Raw genomic sequence first — 20282 nt, 5'->3', positions numbered from 1 at the left:
ATGTGAGTACCCCAAAGTAAGCTCTTTTCTCAATTCATATCTTGTTTTGGAATTGGTGTACGTCCTCGCTCCTTGCTCCATAAAAGAAAAAAATGAAAAAAATGAGAGGAGTTGCCATGGTGACAACATTATCTCCATCAACAAGATGTCATGGTAAGTACTCTCAATGTCCTGCTTTTGACATTAAACAAAGCCCTCTTGGGAGGTCGCCCGAGGATCACCAGGTACAAACTCATGCCTATCTCTCTTCGAATAATGCTCAATCATGCTTCGTGCTCCCTTTATCTGTTCTCGTATACTCTAGTTTGAATGTATGATTGCAACATACATTCATAGGCTTTTTAAATCAATCATGGTGTTTGGGTTAAAATGTCCTCTTCAGTCAACTAGACCTCGTGTCTAGATTGATTGACGTTCTTGGAGTTAATACTTGTATAGATATTGGTTGCATGTGCGGACTAACCCCTGCAAGAATCTTCAAATCCAATTGGGTGAGTCATTGAGCTGAATTTGAATGGAAAGGTAAGCAAATGTTTTGGATTAATGCTGCCCAACATACTCATGTTGATGCAACCTTAATTCAGCATTTCTTGAGTAAGTATCTTGGTGAGATTAAATTTTAGTTTCAATAAAAATTCGGAGCTCCCTAGTTTTTAAAACCGGTAGAGCCATTAGTTTGTTTTCACATTTTTGCTTCCAAATAGGCACCAGGTACAAGACATTCAAGGCATATACACTCGAGATCTCCCACAACACGTGCACAACACCGAACGAACCAGCACGCAAAAGGCCAAGATGATCTGGTGCTAGCAAGGTTTGGCCAACCGATACTACTACCATTCATTCTTCATCGCAACGGTTTGCACACTATAACCCTCACTCTCCCCAACCTATGAGTTTAAATGAAAAACATTTGATTAATCATTAAAAATTAAACTCAAGGATATCCTCTGGTTCTATGCTTCTCAATGATTGGCTTGCATACCTTTTATTCTTTGCTAAGCTTGAGCTTGTGAATCATATCCTAGGGAACCCATAATTGTTAAGTTGTTGACTAGTGAGATATGGTTTGATAGAAGAATTCTTGCTTCCTCTGCTTATATGTCTGGGAAATTTCTATCAAAAAGGAAATCTCCATAGCTTTACAACTCCACGTGTTTGTCCTACCAAAGCCATATGCTGACCTTCATGATACAAATCTTACACATATGTGCCTTGTTGTTGCATTGAGTTTTTTCAAACTTTGTGACCCTAGTGAGATGTCTTTCATACTTTCTTGATCAAGATCATGTGCACTCCACAAGCTAAACTTCTACACTGGAAGTTAGCTACCATATTCCATCCATCCACAAAATAAAACTCCATGTTTAATGATCTCTCTCTCGTATCCTTCAATTAAGGCATGGGCTATAGAAAAGAAAAGAGAGAAAAGATGGCATGCCCAAGAAGCATGACCCAAAAAAAATGGACACATCAATGTCCATGAAAAAAAAGAAAGAAAAAAAAATATATACATATATAGCCATGTCCTCATGTTATCCAAATAAAGGAGAAAGAGATTCATAAAAGGAGTATTGCATTCCATCATCCACCTTCCACATATGTGCACAATCTTGATCAGCTTGTGTGATTTGTCATCTCCATGGATCCATTGTTTGATTTTGCGATATATGTGACACAAGTGCATGCTTCCATTTCCCTACCATGAGCCCCACATAAGCCATCTTTAAAAGTAGGATGAAAACAAGCAATGCCTTGGTGAGGATATATATACAAAGTGAGCGACATGAGAGATCCTATGGAGAAGTAAAAGCTATGGTTGGTCTTTGCAAAAATATTTTCAAAACCCCAGACATATGGTAGGAAAGTGGAGGAGACTGAAGTCAATACCGTTTCGCTCCTCAACTTCCCAAGCAATTCATGATAGACACATCAAAATTCACAGGCAAAGGCAAGGCCTAGAATAATTTGTATGCAGGTGTCCTATCATATGAAGTCGGGTCCGCCTTAGTTCTTGCCTTTACTCGAGGACGAGCAAAGAACTAAGTGTGGGGGATCTTGTTGACGCTCGCTAACGACTCATTTCTAGTGTCACCTAGGGCCTGAAATCATGAGAATAATGTCTCATACCTGCCTATGTTATCCAGAAAGAGCCAATTCCACGTTTCCTCTTAGAAATATTGCTACATTGGAATTTGGACAAAAATGTAGGTAAAACAGGCTTCAAGCGTCAAGATACAAACCCGACCATCAGAGTAGGCTATCAGCTCCTACATGAGCGTAAAAGGACGAGCGTCAACACTAGTGGTAGGAGTAATTACTAACAAATTCCACATAGTGTTGGTGTATATTTATGTGCAGGTTGCTTATGCTTGGAAATGAGAAGAGAATGCAGTCCATGAGCAAGGTGACACGTCATGGATCTGAGGCAACAACTTCTCGATGAATCAGACGCATTCACGAGGATCTACGGGCCCACCAGAGCACTAAAACTGACTCAAGATAGGCCCTTACCCATATACATGACATGGGGGCCCACCTAACAGTCTTCTGACCAAAGACCGGGGCAAACGGAGCCAGCCCACGGTCGGCCGACCAGCTAGGTCGGCCGGCCCAGTGTTGACAGCCCACGGGCCCTACCGCCTCTCAGATGACACGTGGCGAGGTGTGGTTGGTCCCCAATGGTGGTTTGGCTCATTTCTCGGGCAAGAGGCTGGTGGCTCCCTCCTATAAATACAAGGGGAGGGGTTGAGAATAGGAACACACAACACACACCACACACCACACACCACACCATCTCTTCTCTTGAGTTCTCACTTGTGTGAGAGTAGTCTGAGGGAGTTTAGGAGTAGAGGTACTCAGGAGGGGCGCCGGCAATGGCACTCTTCTCCAAATTGTACCTTTACGAGAGTGAGGGAGATAGTCGGGGGATGTGCCGGGCTTGTCGGCGCTCTTCTCCGCTTGTACCTCGACGGATGCTTATTCGGTTGTAAGTGTTTGAGACTTTCTTTGCTTATTTAGAATTAGAGTTTAGATCGCAAGTTATCATCTCTGCCTTATATTAGTTGATGTGTATGCTAGCGAGTAGCATTTGACTCTAGAGTTGGGCTCCGGATAGAAAAGGATAACTCTGTACGCCTCTAGAGTTAGTAGGGAAAGGCGTAGACGTGGTGTCTAGGCTGGACTGTACCACTCAGTTGTCTGATAGCCCATGGTTTGTAGAGGTAGCCGGCAGGTGGTGACAGCCCTGTTCGAGCCTTTTAGTAATCCTACACGTTCGGATATTGGATAGAGCACATATTGGAACTATCGGCTTGCATAAGCCGGTCGATACCTTTAGCTCGAAGTATAACGACGACATGATCTCTTCTTCTAAACATAGATTCTATATCTTAGAATGTCCTCTCTTTCCTATCCTCCTACACCAGTGTGTGTCCTTGGACAACCTGAACCCGTAGGTAGTGTACTCACGTTCCCTAGTGGATACGATACCCTAGAATACTCTTGGGTGAAAGCTACAGCGGTATCCGTGCGTTTGCGGATTTTATTCGTGACGTTACAAAATACCAACAAACGTTAGCTTCGTTTGGATGCTTGTATGACTAACTTTAGTTAAGTGTGCTTGTGATGCTTGTTAGTGTGTTTGTTTGAGCTAACTCCTTGTTTGATCGCTGGCGATGTCTTGCCGGACTTGTGCTTGCAATGACATCGTCCATCCCTCCTTTATTCCATCAACACCACCAAAATCTTTCTCTCTACCGCAGTCAGGTTTTCCTTCTTATTAGGATCTCTTTATCCTGATCTATTGGCTTACCCTTAGACTTTACGAATCTCGGGACGAGATTCTGTTTAAGGGGGTAGTTCTGTCACACCCCAAAATTTCAATTTTGGGTTGTGAATATCTTTTCCTATATAATTATCCATTTTCTAAATATTTGAGAATTTCCTAGATTTTTCTATTAATTATTCTCATTTTCTATAGAGCTAATTCCATTTAATAGAAAGCTCTAGAATCCTTTTCACGAGATTCAAGTAATTCATTTGGAGTCCCCGTGTCCCAAATCTACCTCCGAGACTTTTTTTTTCTCTCTCAAGAGTTATGGATGCTTGAGGTTAGACTTATCTGGTTTTTTATATTTTTTCTTTTTTTCTTTCATCTAAATATCCTTTCCCGATGGATAGAAATAATGACCCTACACTCCTTGATGGATCGACTTGGATCAGTTAACTCAGCTGGCCCATTTCTTTTCTTCCTTTGCTTGTGGGCCCCTTCATCCGTAACAAGCCGAGCATGAGTTCGCAGGGACAATGAAACCCATTTTATGCCTGCTCGTTGCCTCACCTCTCTCTGTATGCACGTGGATCCGAGGTCCAAGTCCACCCGGCCTCCTGTACCTCGCGCAAGAACCGACATCGCCATTTCCTTGACTTCACACCCCTGCCCTGCTTTCCCTCTCGCGCATGCCCCCTGCAGTGCCGCCGTCGCTTCGCAAAACCCCAGGCGTCCCCGCAGTTCCCTCCTACCCAACGCTAGTGCAGCACCCTGCGCCTGGAGCTGCACAGCTCCGAGCGCTGCGGCCACGCTTCGGCAAGCTGATGCGATCGCCCCGGTCGACACCAACAGAAGCTGACGCCACCATGAGGCATGAGCTTCCCTTGACCGAGGCGAACCTCTTTTGGCCTCTTCCGTCGGCCGTGAGGGACGACAGCGCCGGTCGCCGTGTGCCATCCGATCGTCGTGTTCCCGACGTCCAGGACGAGTTCGATCTCCGATGTCACCTCCACATCCACGGCACTTGCGTCACGCAAGTCCGGCCGTTCATGCCCCATCAAAAGTTTCAGCCCGCCGATCTTAGTATCTCCTATGTTCATGCTCTCGAACACCCAATCTTGCTGACTAGCTCGCTGAGTGCCTCTCTTCCTTTTCGTTGACCCAATTTCTTTGGCCACACCTGAACCTGTTTCGATCATCAACTGGCAACCGAACCTAACCCGGGTTCGGCTTCCTGGTCGTGCAAGATAAGGACTCGGCATCGCCACATGAGCCCTCGACGCGCACGTGTCGTCCCCTGGCAGGAACTCCACACCCCTTGTGGCTCACATCATCCTCGTCATGCACAGCCCGGTCGTGCTCTGCTTCTTCGCCACGCCTAACAGCAGCATGCACGACACCAAATCGTGAGCTCTTGCCCCTTATCTAAGCTGAACGGAAACAACTAGCTAGCTAGATATGCTAATAAACTATCCAGCCAACACGTACAAGGTTCATCCTTGATCAACTCTGCTGCCATCTGAGTCCAACCCAAGCTGAACTCTGCAGCCATGGGACCCAATACAAGCCGCAGCAGCCGTCCGAGTCCAACTCTGCGCCGCCAATGGGTCATCCTGGATCCAAGCGCCCTGGCCCGAGCGCGCGCCCCTGATAGCCTCGCCGTCGCAGTGCAACACCTGCCTCACGGACAGTCCGCACGGGACCGGCGGACAGTCCGCCAGGCAACGCCCAGATATTTATCTGGATGGTCGTGGGAACCACCTGTCATTCCTCTCTTCCTCCTCACTTCGTCCAGAGCCGAGCGGAGCTCGAGCGCTCACGCCGTCGTCGCCCCCTTCCGTCGATCTCCCTACTCCGGCCACCAAACCTCGATCCCTCGCGCGGGAAACTTCCTCGGCACCTTCTCCACCTTTCCCAACCCCTAGACCGGCTTCTTACGGCCGGAATCATCCCCCGCCCCCGCCGGTTGCCATTGGAGGTGCTTGAAGCTTTGCTCCACGTCGATCCGCTTCTCCGGTCATCCTCCGCTCGAACCGACCGCGGGAATGGATTCGTGGTGAGTCCCTTGTGCTTCCCGGTCTTTTTCCCCTTGCATAGTGTGTCGCCGGCGCCGGTGAACGGCCGCCGCCATCGCCACCGCACTTGCTGCCGCCTGCGGTGCGGGGCAAAAGTTATGTATCGCGGACGGTCCACCTGGGAGGTGCGGACAGTCCGCCGGTCAGATTAGGTTTTGTCCAGAGACGATGTTGTCTCTGGTGCTTTAGCAGAATTGACTGCGGACAGTCTGCAATAGGGGAGCGGACGGTCCGCCAAAGAAACTTGAAGTTTGTCCAGAGATGATGTCTCTGGTGGGGGTGCGCAGGATTGAACTGCGGACGGTCCCCAGTAGGATTTAGGATTTTGTCCAGAGATGTTGTCGTCTCTGGTGGGTTGGATACGTGAACTGCGGACGGTCCGCCAAGGGGGGCCGGACATTTCGTAGGTAGGATTAGAAATTTTTCCAGAGACGTTGTTGTCTCTGGTGGGCCGGTAGAATGGTACGGCGGACGGTCCGCCACTTGGACGCGGACAGTCCGCAGGGCGTTCCAGTTGAAGTAAGTTAGTTACATCATTGAGCTGCACTCATTTATTTCATATGCATATGTGTAGCATCCGAAGCTGAGGGCGCCGTATTTGAGGTGATTGCGGCACCGCAGGAGCAGCCGGCGCAAGCCCAGGAGGAGAGGTGTGAGCACCCGGCCCAAGGCCCGTCTGACCCCAGCTTTGTGCAGTAGGCCGAAGGCAAGCCCCGGTGTACATCCTGTTAATTTTAAATTATGACACCTATATATGTATTTATTACTTATGCATTACGTTTAGGAGTTGTTTGAAACCCTAGTTGCATGAACCCTAGGTGTCCTTGAGTTGCACTAGTATGTATAGGACGATAGAAATGCTATGCTAGATAGGGTTCGGTAGAAGTCGAGTAATTCTTGGTTACTCGCGAGATATAGGATAGCTTTATGTTTCCAGATATGAGTTACTAATTTATGGATGAAAGTCTTGAAATGAAAGAAATAATAGAATCTGAGACCGGGCGGAAGAGGTGTAGTTCCGCCTGTGTCGGTTAAGGACCGAGCCATTGTTGGCCCTGCTGATCATGTTTGAACTGTACTAACTGCATGCTGGGAGTAGGAGGTAGTCGAAACCGGTAAGCCGAGTACTACCTTGCTTCGGAAGTATAGAACTTCTACCCTCCCCTTAGGGCGAGTCGAGTGGCCGCGGAGAATTGGGATGCATGAGTTTACTTTTGGTGGTCTCTCGTAGGGCTCGGCTGACTATATGCAGGTGGGGCGGTTCTGTAGTTCGAGGCGGGGAGGGGAATAGTTGGCTCGTATAGTCCGACGGGGCAAATGCGTGCCGTGTTGGTTAGGTCCACCTTGCAAGGTTAAATCGAATCAATTTGCCGTCAGTCGCTCTCGGATATGAGCACCTTGGTCACTGCATCGCAGCGTAGTGTTGTGATGAAAAAAATGGTTATACCCATATTGATGAACATATGAAGGATTAATTATTGTTCCACTGTGTTTGCTCTAGATTTGGTTATGCAAATATTAGACTATGTAATTTATATAGAACTTGTGCTAAATTAAGGAAAGTGAGGAACTACTTTAGTCGCTGTTTTCTGCAAAATAACCACCAGCCAAAAGCCTTGCATATTTAGATATATGGGCTAAGTTATACCCACTGGTCGGGTAAGCCTTGCTGAGTATTAGTATACTCAGGGTTTGTTGCCACAATTGTTTCTGGACACACAGACGTAGACTTCTGTCCCTGCTGCGTCAAGCTCATCCGCCGGGATGCCGAGGGATGGGAGGTGGTGGAGCCAGACGTTTAGTTAGGGATCTCCCTAGGGCACACTTTTGGTAGTTGTAGGCCCCTTTCCTCTAGTTGAACCCGGATTTCAGTAATGCAAAGTTTGTAAATTATGTATTTATACAAACTGGGTTTGTAAAACTTAAGGTGAAGTCTTATGTATATTTGTTGTATTTTCAAATATGTGTCGTGCTTGTACCATCTGCGCCCACCTTCATGTGGGACTATCGGTGACGTTTCGATCGGGACGTGGGTTGAGAAAGGATCGCCAAATTAAGCCGTTAAGCTAATGAGCCCGATGTGTTCAAATGACGGCCATTACGCTTAATTAGAGTTTTAATTTGGCGGTTCCGTCACAGCTGGTATCAAAGCCGAAACGCACCGAGGGTGGTACGGGCATGACTAGTTTCAAAGTTTTTCAAAAGTATAAAAAATTTTATTAGAAAGAATGTAGGGCGAGCATGCATCTCATTTTATTGTGATTTTTAGATTTTTCCGTAAAAGTTTATGGGGGGGGGTGAGTTTAAGGTCTTAAGGACCTTTGTAGCTGACGTTCGGGTCGTAAGGTTTTATAGGCGCGGTGCGAAAAGGTTGTGCAAGCGTGTCGGTCGGACCGGAGAACACCTTCGGGCAGTTCCAAATGTGTTGCGCGGACAGTCCTGTTGAGACCAACGGACGGTCCGCCGGACATTAAGGAAAATTTCCCAGAAACGTTTGAAACTGAGTTGGGTTGACATTATGTACATCAGACGGTCCGCAGAATCTCAGTGGACGGTCCGGTTAGCCGGATTTTTGGCAAAGTGGACGGTCCGCCCATGTACTACGGACGGTCCGCCATACCATTTTCGGCTGGACCAGGGCAAATCGGCCAGACCGACTGGTTGCGCCAATCGATCGCCTGGCCCCGCCTGCAAGCATCATTCAGAATTGTTTTGAAGCTCTACATTCTGCATTGTGCCATGAATCGAAAGGATTAGTTACTATCGGTTTTGTTTTAATTTATCTGAATGATGGAACTAACCTAGTCATGGTCGAATGCAGAATGGGAGAACCACCGAACCCTCCTGAGTTGGCCCAGGCCATTGTGGCCATGCTCACCCGGCGCGACGAGCAGACCGCATTCCTCCGTGAGCTCGTGCAGCAGGGCAGAGCGCCGCGGCCTGAGCCTCACCACCAGCCACCTGTTCCTGGATACCATGAGTTCCTGGGGACTCAGCCGCCGCTGTTTCACAAGGCCGATGAGCCGTTAGAGGCCGACAGCTGGCTTAAGACCATAGAGTCCAAGTTCACGCTGTATCCCTACAATGACAACGACAAGGTGTCATTTGCAGCACAGCAGCTTAGGGGTCCTGCACGTATGTGGTGGGACAACCACGTGGCTATGTTTCCTGTTGGCACTCGGTTTTCTTGGAATGAGTTCGAGGAAGCTTTTAGAGCACACCATATTCCTGCAGGGGTCATTCGCAGGAAGCTCACCGAGTTCCTGGACCTAAAGCAGGGTAACAACAATGTGATGCAATATGCCCAGAACTTCAACACGCTCTCACAGTACGCCGGTTATCACGTGGATACTGATGAAAAGAAGCAGGCGTGTTTCAGGCAGGGGCTTAGCAGCAAGCTCTAGGATCGCCTGGCGATGTTCAAGTTCAACACTTTTAGTGAGCTAGTCAATGGGGCTATCATTCAGGAGGATGCACATCTAGCTCATAAAGCAGAAAACAAGAGAAAGTCACCAGCTGTGGGGTCTTCTAACAGTGCTCCTCAGAGGTTCCGCCTAGTGCAGTCGGGCCCACAGCGTGCCCCCTTTCAGCACCAGCCACTGCAGCAGTGGGGATACAGGCCCCCTCAGTACACTCAGCCACAGGGGACAGTCAGGCCTCCTGCCCCTCAGTAGAATGAGCAGAAGGTCTGGGTGCAGCAGCCGGGGGTGCGCCCCAATTTGTTCCCTTGTTACAACTGTGGGCAATCGGGACACTTTGCCCGTAACTGCCCAATGCCACCTAAGCAAGGCCAGCAGTCAAGCCAGTAGAGCCAGAAGCAGCAAGTGGCTCACTTCAAGCCGGGGTAGGTGCACTACACCACCCTTGAGGATATTCTTGAGGGAGTGCCAGTGATGTCGGGTATGTTCTCTATTAACGGACATCCCATTACTATGCTATTTGATTCTGGGGCATCTCACACATTTATTAGCAAGGAATTTGTAAGCAGACTGGGATTAGAAGTGGAGAGCATATCCAGGCCATATAATATTCACTGACTCGGGGGACACTTGATTACTAATCAACTTGTTAGACACATACCCTTGCAGTTACAAGGAAGGATTTTTGCTACCCAGCTTATAGTGTTGCCATCCCAGAAGCTGGATATTATTCTTGGCATGAATTGGATGGGAGTTCACAGAGTCGTTCTGGACACCGTTTCTCAATCTGTGCACATCAACTCTCCTATTCATGGGTTGATGACCTTAAGTCTTATGAACTCCACCCCGTTGGTCCATGCGGTGCACCACGCCGACGGCAAGAAGCTGGAGGATATACTAGTGGTATATGAATACCCGGATGTTTTTCCGGATGAATTGCCGGGCATGCCACCTGACCGTGCTGTGGAGTTTGCTATTGAACTGCAACCGGGCACGACGCCAATCTCCAGGAGGCCATATCGGATGCCACCTAATGAATTAGTAGAGTTAAAGAAACAATTACAAGAACTGCTTGATAAAGGTTATATCCGTCCTAGAACGTCACCTTGGGGCTGTCCTGCACTCTTTGTGAAAAAGAAAGACGAAAGCCTCCGGTTGTGTGTAGATTATAGACATTTGAATGCCGTCACGATCAAGAATAAGTATCCACTTCCCCGGATTGATATCCTGTTTGATCAGCTATTCGGGACCCGAGTATTTTCAAAGATTGATCTCCGCTCTGGCTATTATCAGATAAAGATTAGAGCTGAGGATATTCCCAAGACAACTTTTTCCACCAGATACGGACTTTTTGAATATCTGGTCATGTCTTTCGGGCTAACGAATGCCCCTGCTCATTTCATGTATCTCATGAACTCGGTGTTCATGCCCGAGCTAGATAAGTTCGTCGTGATTTTCATTGACGACATCCTGATATTTTCCAAGAATGAAGAAGAACATGCAGAGCATCTCTGCATTGTGCTTCAGCGCCTGCGGGAACACAAGCTGTATGCCAAATTCAGTAAATGTGACTTCTGGCTCAAGGAAGTCTAGTTGTTGGGCCACGTCATCTCGGACAAGGGGATCTCTGTTGATCCTAGCAAGATTCAGGATGTCCTGAATTGGAAGACTCTAGAGTCTGTTTCAGAGATCCGGAGTTTCCTTGGGCTAGCAGGCTATTATCGCCGGTTTGTACCGTAGTTCTCTAAAATTGCTATGCCCATGACTGAGTTACTCAATAAAGGGGTGAGATTTAGTTGGGACGACAAATGTGAATAGGCCTTTTAGACTTTGAGAAGGCTTCTGACGTCTGCCCCTATCCTCGCTCAGCCAGATATCACCCGGCCTTTTGATGTGTATTGTGATGCATCAGGTACGGGTCTCGGCTGTGTTCTCATCCCTATTTGCCTTCGCCGGGTATTATTTGGCCATTAATGCTTGTCGTAATGCACCAGGTACAGGCCTAGGCTGCGTCCTTATGCAGGATCAGCGAGTGATTGCCTATGCCTCCAGAGCCCTCAGACGGCATGAAGAGAATTATGCTACTCATGATTTGGAATTAGCAGCAGTGGTGCATGCATTAAAGATCTGGTGCCATTAACTTCTGGGCAATCCAGTACATATATACTCAGACCACAAGAGTCTCAAGTATATTTTTACCCAGAGCGAGCTAAATTTGCACCGGAGACGGTGGTTAGAATTGATCAAAGATTATGATTTGGAGATTCATTATCACCCGGGCAAGGCTAACATTGTAGCCGATGCCTTAAGTCGCAAGGCAAGTTGTAGCTGTGTGTCCGCTACAGTTCTGCATGAAACCTTGTGCCAAGAGATGGAGAAGATGAACTTGGCTATTGTGTTTGAGGGCACACTTGCTAATATTACCCTCACACCTAAACTTCGAGATCAGATTATTGCTGCTCAGAAGAATGATGTGGACATGAATAAGATCAAGCAACGGCTCAGTGAGGATGATCCCCAGGTGCAATGCTTCCATCGAGATAGTGAGGGGGTTCTTTGGTTTAAAGATCGGTTAGTAGTACCTAAGAACTTTCAGCTCCGGAAACAAATTCTTGATCAGGCTCACCTTTCTAGGTATTCCATTCACCCGGGCAGTAACAAAATGTATCAAGATCTTAGGCAGCGGTTCTGGTGGACCAGGATGAAACGTGAGGTCACCAAATATGTGTCTGAGTGCGATATCTGTCAAAGAGTCAAAGCAAATCATCTCAAACCTGCTGGTATGCTACAACCTTTGGATATTCCTTCTTGGAAGTGGGAGGATATTAGTATGGACTTCATTGTTGGTTTGCCTCCCATGTCAAAGGGATATGATTCTATTTGGGTTATCATTGACCGCCTCACTAAGTCCGCTCATTTTCTTCCAGTCAAGACACGTTATTCATCTCATCAATATGCTGAGATATATATGGCTCGGATTGTGAGTCTTCATGGTGTACCCAAGACAATTATTTCCGACAGAGGCACACAGTTTGTTGCCCATTTTTGGGAATAGTTGCACGCATCTCTGGGTACTCAGCTTATTCGCAGCTCAGCCTATCATCCTCAGACCGATGGTCAAACTGAGCGAATCAATCAAATTCTGGAGGATATGCTTAGAGCCTGTGTGCTCTCTTATAGCAAGAAATGGGATGAATGCCTACCTCTAGCGGAATTCTCTTATAACAACAGTTATCAGGAAAGCATCAAGATGGCTCCTTTTAACGCGTTGTATGGGCGGAGGTGTAGAACTCCAGTGAATTGGTCAGAAGCCGGAGAGAGAAGTGTGTTCGGCCCTGAGATGGTCAGTGAGGCAGAAGAACAAGTCCGATTCATACAGGAGAATTTGAAAATAGCCCAGTCTTGACAGAAAAGTTATGTGGACAAGAACCGTCAATCCGTCACATTCCAAGTGGGAGATCATGTCTATTTGCGGGTATCTCCAATGAAAGGAGTCCAACGATTCAGAGTGAAGGGAAAGCTCGCCCCTCGCTATGTTGGGCCTTTTCCTATCATGGAGCGGTGTGGGCCGGTAGCATATCGCCTGGAACTTCCTTCCCAAATATCCGCGGTTCATAATATTTTTCATGTCTCACAGCTACGAAAATGCCTCAATGTTCCAGAAAAGGTGATTGATATAGAAAAATTGCAACTGGAGCCCGATCTTGTCTATCCGGAGTATCCATTCAAAATTGTTGATCACAAGACCAGGGTCACTCGGAATCAAACCAGTGATTTCTATAAAGTGTAATGGAGCAATCAATCCGAGCGGGAAGCCACTTGGGAAATGGGCGAATTTGTTCAATCCAAGTGTCCGGAATTGCTACAATCCTATCGAGGTACACACCAATTCCTAACTCTCCCTTTAGCCATTCGTTAAATCTCGGGGTGAGATTTCTTTTAGGGGGTAGGATTGTAACACCTGCCTCGCGGACAGTCCGCACGGGACCGGCAGACAGTCTGCCAGGCAATGCCCAGATATTTATCTGGATGGTCATGGGACCCACCTGTCATTCCTCTCTTCCTGCTCACTTCGTCCAGAGCCGAGCGGAGCTCGAGCGCTCACGCCGTCGTCGCCCCCTTCCGCCGATCTCCCTACTCCGGCCACCAAACCTCGATCCATCGCGCGGGAACCTTCCTCGGCACCTCCTACAACTTTCCCAACTCCTAGACCGGCTTCTTACGGCCGGAATCATCCCCCGCCACCGACGGTTGCCAGTGGAGGTGCTTGAAGCTTTGCTCCACGTCGATCCGCTTCTCCGGTCATCCTCCGCTCGAACCGACCGCGGGAATAGATTCGTGGTGAGTTCCTTGTGCTTCCTGGTCTTTTTCCCCTTCCATGGTGTGTCGCCGGCGCCAGTGAACGGCCGTCGCCGTCGCCACCGCACTTGCTGCCGCCTGCGGTGCGGGGCAAAAGTTATGTATCACGGACGGTCCTCCTGGGAGGTGCGGACAGTCCGCCGGTCAGATTAGGTTTTGTCCAGAGATGATGTTGTCTCTGGTCATTTAGCAGAATTGACTGCGGACAGTCTGCTATAGGGGAGTGGACGGTCCGCCGTTGAAACTTGAAGTTTGTCCAGAGATGATGTCTCTCTGGTGGGGGTGCGCAGGATTGAACTGCGGACGGTCCGCCACTTGGGCGCGGACAGTCCGCAGTAGGATTTAGGATTTTGTCCCAACGTTGTCATCTCTGGTGGGTTGGATATGTGAACTGTGGACAGTCCACCAAGGGGGGCCGGACAGTCCGCCAAGGGGGGCCGGACAGTCCGCAGGTAGGATTAGAAATTGTTCCAGAGACGTTGTCTCTGGTGGGCCGGTAGAATGGTACGGCGGACGGTCCGCCACTTGGGCGCGGACAGTCCGCAGGGCGTTCCAGTTGAAGTAAGTTAGTTACATCATTGAGCTGCACTCATTTTATTTCATATGCATACATGTAGCATCCGCAGCTGAGGGCGCCGTATTTGAGGTGATTGCGGCACCGCAGGAGCAGCCGGCGCAAGCCCAGGAGGAGAGGTGTGAGCACCCGGCCCAAGGCCCGTCTGACCCCATCTCTGTGCAGCAGCCCGAAGGCAAGCCCCGGTGCACATCCTATTAATTTTAAATTATGACACCTATATATGTATTTATTACTTATGCATTACGTTTAGGAGTTGTTTGAAACCCTAGTTGCATGAACCCTAGGTGTCCTTGAGTTGTACTAGTATGTATAGGATGATAGAAATGCTATGCTAGATAGGGTTCGGTAGAAGTCGAGTAATTCTTGCTTACTCGCGAGATATAGATAGCTTTATGTTTCCAGATATGAGTTACTAGTTTATGGATGAAAGTCTTGAAATGAAAGAAAGAATAGAATCTGAGACCGGGCGGAAGAGGTGTAGTTCCGCCTGTGTCAGTTAAGGACCGAATCATTGTTGGTCCTGCTGATCATGTTTGAACTGTACTAACCGCATGCCGGGAGTAGGAGGTAGTCGAAACCGGTAAGCCGAGTACTGCCTTGCTTCGGAAGTACAGAACTTCTACCCACACCTTAGGGCGAGTCGAGTGGCCGCGGAGAATTGGGATGCATGAGTTTACTTTTGGTGGTCTCTCGTAGGGCTCGACTGACTATATGCTGGTCGGGCGGTTCTGTAGTTCAAGGCGGGGAGGGGAATGGTTGGCTCGTATAGTCCGACGGGGCAAATGCGTGCCGTGTTGGTTAGGTCTACTTTGCAAGGTTAAATCAAATCGATTCGCCGTCAGCCGCTCTCAGATATGAGCACCTTGGTCACTGCGTCGCAGCGTAGTGTTGTGATGAAAAAAATGGTTATACCCATATTGATGAACATATGAAGTATTAATTATTGTTCCACTATGTTTGCTCTAGATTTGGTTATGAAAATATTAGACTTTGTAATTTATATAGAACTTGTGCAAAAATAAGGAAAGTGAGGAACTACTTTAGTCGCTATTTTCTGCAAAATAACAACCAGCCAAAAGCCTTGCATGTCTAGATATGTGGGCTAAGTTGTACCCACTAGTCGGGTAAGCCTTGCTGAGTATTAGTATACTCAGGGTTTGTTGCCACAATTATTTCAGGACACGCAGACGTAGACTTCTGTCCCTGCGGCGTCAAGTTCATCCACTGGGATGCCGAGGGATGTGGTGGAGCCAGACGTTTAGTTAGGGATCTCGCTAGGGAACACTTTTGGTAGTTGTAGGCCCCTTTCCTCTAGTTGAACCCGGATTTCAGTAATGCAAAGTTTGTAAATTATGTATTTATACAAACTGGGTTTGTAAAACTTAAGGTGAAGTCTTATGTATATTTGTTGTATTTTCAAATATGTGTCGTGCTTGTACCATCTGCGCCCACCTTCGTGTGGGACTATCAGTGATGTTTCGATCGGGACGTGGGTTGAGAAGGATCGCCAAATTAAGCTGTTAAGCTAATGAGCCCGATGTGTTCAAATGACGGCCATTACGCTTAATTAGAGTTTTAATTTGGCGGTTCCATCACACGCAGCTGACTGCAAGCATCAGCCCACTTGTCGGGTTTGAGTTCGCTACCTCCGCACGAGCGAACCCGAGTCAGGTTCGATTCGGCGCCGCCGACTTGGGCACAGACGCCCAGGCCAGCCGGGCCTTCTTGAGCGAGCCCACGAAGCCCGAACCGACCTGCAGGCGTTGCCCAACTTCTGCACCACCGTAGGCCATCCTTTGTTTCCACGCTAGCCCATCCTCATATCTATACCCTAAAAGAAAACATCAAACTTGCAGCCCTATTTCTGCCTCGTCTCGTTTGCCTCGCGTAGCGCCGCCGTCGCCAGGAACAAAACTAGTGTTCAACCCTGCTTGCACCCATGGCCGGCGTGCCCTGCCCTTCCCCTCTCTGTGCTCGCGTACCTCTGGCACTAGGAGCCGCAAGGCTTTCCCTGTGCCCCCTCTGCCTGCTTTCCCTGTGTGCTGCCGTCGCTCAGAAGCAAACCATGACCGGCCACCACTGCAGCAGGTCGCTGGAGCATGCACCACCGCCGGCTGTCGGTTGCCTGGCCGATTAACCACGAATGTCGGACGATTCGCGAATATGAGGCCACCACGATGTTCACATCGCCGAACTGAACATGTTCCATCTCTCCTCGTCATCTCCCTGCCGATGGAGCACCGCCGACGCAAGCAGCCCCTGGCGCTACCCGCTGTTGTTCATGATCCGCTCGACCCCAAGCCCCTCTGCCGCCGGTGAGTGGCTCTGTGCCTCTGTGAGTTCCCCTCCTTCTCCTCTCTCTTTTCCCCATCTCTCCATGACCTCTCGTGCACCTGAAAGCTTGCCAGAAAAACCCCAGGAACCATGTCCGCCGTGGACAGAAGCTCCTTGAGCTTTTGCAATACGCCCCCAAGGAACCTTGTATGTTTTGGCTCTGATAGCAGCTGTGGCAGAACCGCCAAAATTAATCCGACTTAAGTGCGCTAACCATTACCATTATAGATGAAATAGTTAACTCGCACTTTAAACAGAATAATATGACGGTTTGTCGGGTAAAATCCCAATAAAACCACTGTATTTCCGATCGAAACAACATACCTTACGCGAAGGTGAGTTCAGAGATTACAATAACCATAAATTTTACAACACAAACCTTAATAGTAAATGTTATTACAAACTGGGTTTGAGAATTTCAAATAGGGTACCTCAGAAAATTTGAAGTAGATAAGTTCTTCAGAGTTTATAAATAGCGGAAAAGAAAACGACATCTAACGACGATATATGACATCATGATGAAGCCCGTACATGATGTCAATCTCACTAAGCATCCAAAAGTTACCTGAAAACAAAGTCACAAACAAGACTGAGTATACTAATACTCAGCAAGGCTGATCCGACTAAGGGCATATAATATCCCTTTAACTAGACATGCAAGGCTTGTGAACGCTCTAGGGTTTCTTTTGCTGAAAAGCAACAAAGAGTAGATCCTTAATTCCAAGTTTTAGCTTTCAGATTCTAGTTTTATTTATTATTCTAGGTAAGCACCTATCTACACAAACATGGTAGAGAAATTATTTGCATCCAACAAAATTAAGTATCATAATTGTTCCACTTCTTACTCTATGTGGCAAATGGATCAAGCAGTCTCAATATCCGCGAGAAACGGATGATTCTGAATCGAATTTCAAACATTGCAAGGGTAAACCTAACACACACGCTTGGAGCACTGTCGAGTCACTCCCAAGCAACCGTTTGCCTTTCATTTCGGTTCGTGGAACAGAGCCACTCTCCCCGACTATAGGGCACCAACCTCGTCCCTCATAGTCGTAGTGTAGCGCTACAAATTCCATTTTATCAATTTTATCCATCCTATCCCTAAGAGAGAGTGGAAGGTATGTCCACTTGCCGGGCTGATTGGTTACTAGGCTTACCGCGTACCATATTTACGGCATGTGGCTAGTACTTTCAAATGCTTAACCACCGCTACCACACACTGCGGCCTTATCAAATTTTGTCAACACAGATGGATTTCCACCATGAAGCTTGTAACCCAATCCGTCCATGGTCCTTATAGTGATTGCAAAAAGTAAACAATCAACTCCTATGAGCTCGCGAGTGACAGGCAATCACTCGACTTTTACCGATCCTATTAGCATAGCATCTAATTCGGACTCAGATTCTAGTGTTCAATCAATAGGAACCTAGAATTATGCATCTAAGGTTTTCATTCAACTCCAATAACTTAAATGCACAAGTAAATAATAATAGTATGTTGCATAATTTAAAATAATAGGATTATGCACCGGGGCCTGCCTTTAGTGGTGTCTATAAAGTCAGTAAGCTTTAACTCTTCCGAATCAGAGTTCGGGACTTCAATTAATTCCGCAATATTGGTCTGGGTTTCAGAATTATTCCCGTCTGGTTCCTGGATGAGTTCGTATGTTTCGTCTGCTAACGATGTTGTTTCTATATGCAATGCAATAATTGGAAATTAATAGTGAGGCGCTTGAGTATAGCTTTCCTTCACTATAGAGTTGTAAACCAATAAAGTAAACATTTAAGACTAAGCTTAAAAGTGTTACTTTACTGGGCAATCGTTTATAGAGTGAAAGTAAATATAAAAGACTTCATAAAATAGCAAAATTAGCTGCACTAAACAAAATGGGTGATGTTTTAAATCAAATATCAACTCAAAGTTCAAAAGGAAAGATCATGTACATAATTCAAGCTCAAACTTGGAGTTTACTCTAACAGCACTAGCACAACAAGATCTATTTACATGTCAAGTTCCAGACAAAACTAGAGATTGAAACTTTATGGACATGACATACTACTCAGTAGTAACTCTCAAGAATAAATTCATAAATTTGCAAGGATAGGAACTAGCATGTATGAATTAACCATAAAACATAAAATTCAAAACTCAAGCTAGACAGTGCTACAACTCTTCCAAAAATTACCATAAACTACTTGTGATCAGTAGAGCCCATGGTAAAAATATGACCCTAAGAAATTGTGACATTTCAGGTGTCTAGCTATTAGAACATAAGGTTATGTGTGCATTTGGTGTGTTTATCCTTGTTTGATAGTCAAAATGCTTTAGTACAATTTAGGGGCATATGTGTAATTATGCAAAATTACTAGCCCCTTTTAGCAAAAACTTTTAATTTAGTGAGTATTTTTCAAATTTGTGAAGGGCTTTCTTGCAAATAAGCTAGTAATCATCACTTGGCAGCTTTATTGCAATTTAGCCCAAATTTGGTTTGAATTTGCAATCAAAAAGTACTTTTTCCTTATTGAAAAGAGTTTCTTTGAAAATTTTAAAATATTTCAAAATCCTTTGACCTAATGAAAATTGCACAACATGAAAGTTGTAGATCTTGAAAAACTGAACAATTTTCATTTTGGGCACTTTTGTATTTGAGCCCTAGATCGGTGGGTAATTTCTGTTTACAGTGGAACACCTAAACTTTTCTATTTTTGCAAGTTAGTCCCTACCTACCCTTCTTCCATCTCCAGCCCCGCCGGAGCTTTGCTCTGCCACCGCCGGTTTCTCCCCGCTGCAGTTTAGCTCCGCGCCGCTGTTGGAGCGCCGCCTGACACCCTGGACCCTCTGGCCCCACTTCTCCACCTCGCTGGCGCCCTCCTCCTTCTCCCACACCGCGCCGCCGAATGCCGCCCCTTGGTTCTTCTTCGGCAAACTCGATTCGATGGCGCCGCCCCTAGAATCACCTTCCCGAACCACCTTGCCGTCTCCACGCACCACGCACAGCGCCCCGCCGCTTCTAGCACCGCCTCTGCTAGCACCTCGGGGTCGCGCAATGCCACCCGAGACCTCCCCGTCGCGCCACCTCGCCGGCCGCCGTGGAGAGACCAATGCCGTTGCCATTTTCACTTCATCCCCGGCCGAACTCATCCCTGGACCTCCTCTTGTGCTCATCCGCTCCATCCTTGGCCTATAAATAGCCTGGTCGGGCTTCTTCACCGGCGTATTCCTCCGCCACCCCTCTTTCTTCCCTGGCGACCTTTGTCCATCGACGACCCGTCGCTACAGCTACTCCCCAATCACCCCAACCTCTGGTCAGCTTCGCAATGACCCTGTGAAGCTCACCTGCCATTCCTCATCACCAATCCTTCACCAGAAACCCTTTGCCGCCGCTCACCCCAGCCACCGCGCCCTGTCCATCGCCGACGAGCTTCTCCGGCCATCCCGAACCCCAATCAAACCCACCCACAGGTGCGCCTAGGCCCCCTCGAGCTCCCTGGCCCTCTGGCCCTCGCCACTAGTGACCCCCCTCACCGGAATCGGTGGTCAAACCTCCCCTTCCCCTCTGACCCCGACCAAGGACCCAATTACAAGGGTTTAAAGCTTTCCCAGGGTCCTTTCTGCAAAAGTTCAAATCCCTTTTCTTTTTCTTTTTCAGTGAACTTTGTAAAATTCTAGAAAAATGTAGAAAAATCAGAAAAATGTGAAATTAATTTTGTTGTGCTCCTTTTAACTAGATCTATCATCTGGTGTG

This window comes from Panicum virgatum, chromosome 9K (assembly GCF_016808335.1).
Source record: "Panicum virgatum strain AP13 chromosome 9K, P.virgatum_v5, whole genome shotgun sequence".
Classification (NCBI taxonomy): Eukaryota; Viridiplantae; Streptophyta; class Magnoliopsida; order Poales; family Poaceae; genus Panicum; species Panicum virgatum.
The sequence above is the reverse complement of the archived record's forward strand: the minus strand, read 5'-3'. Positions refer to the sequence as shown.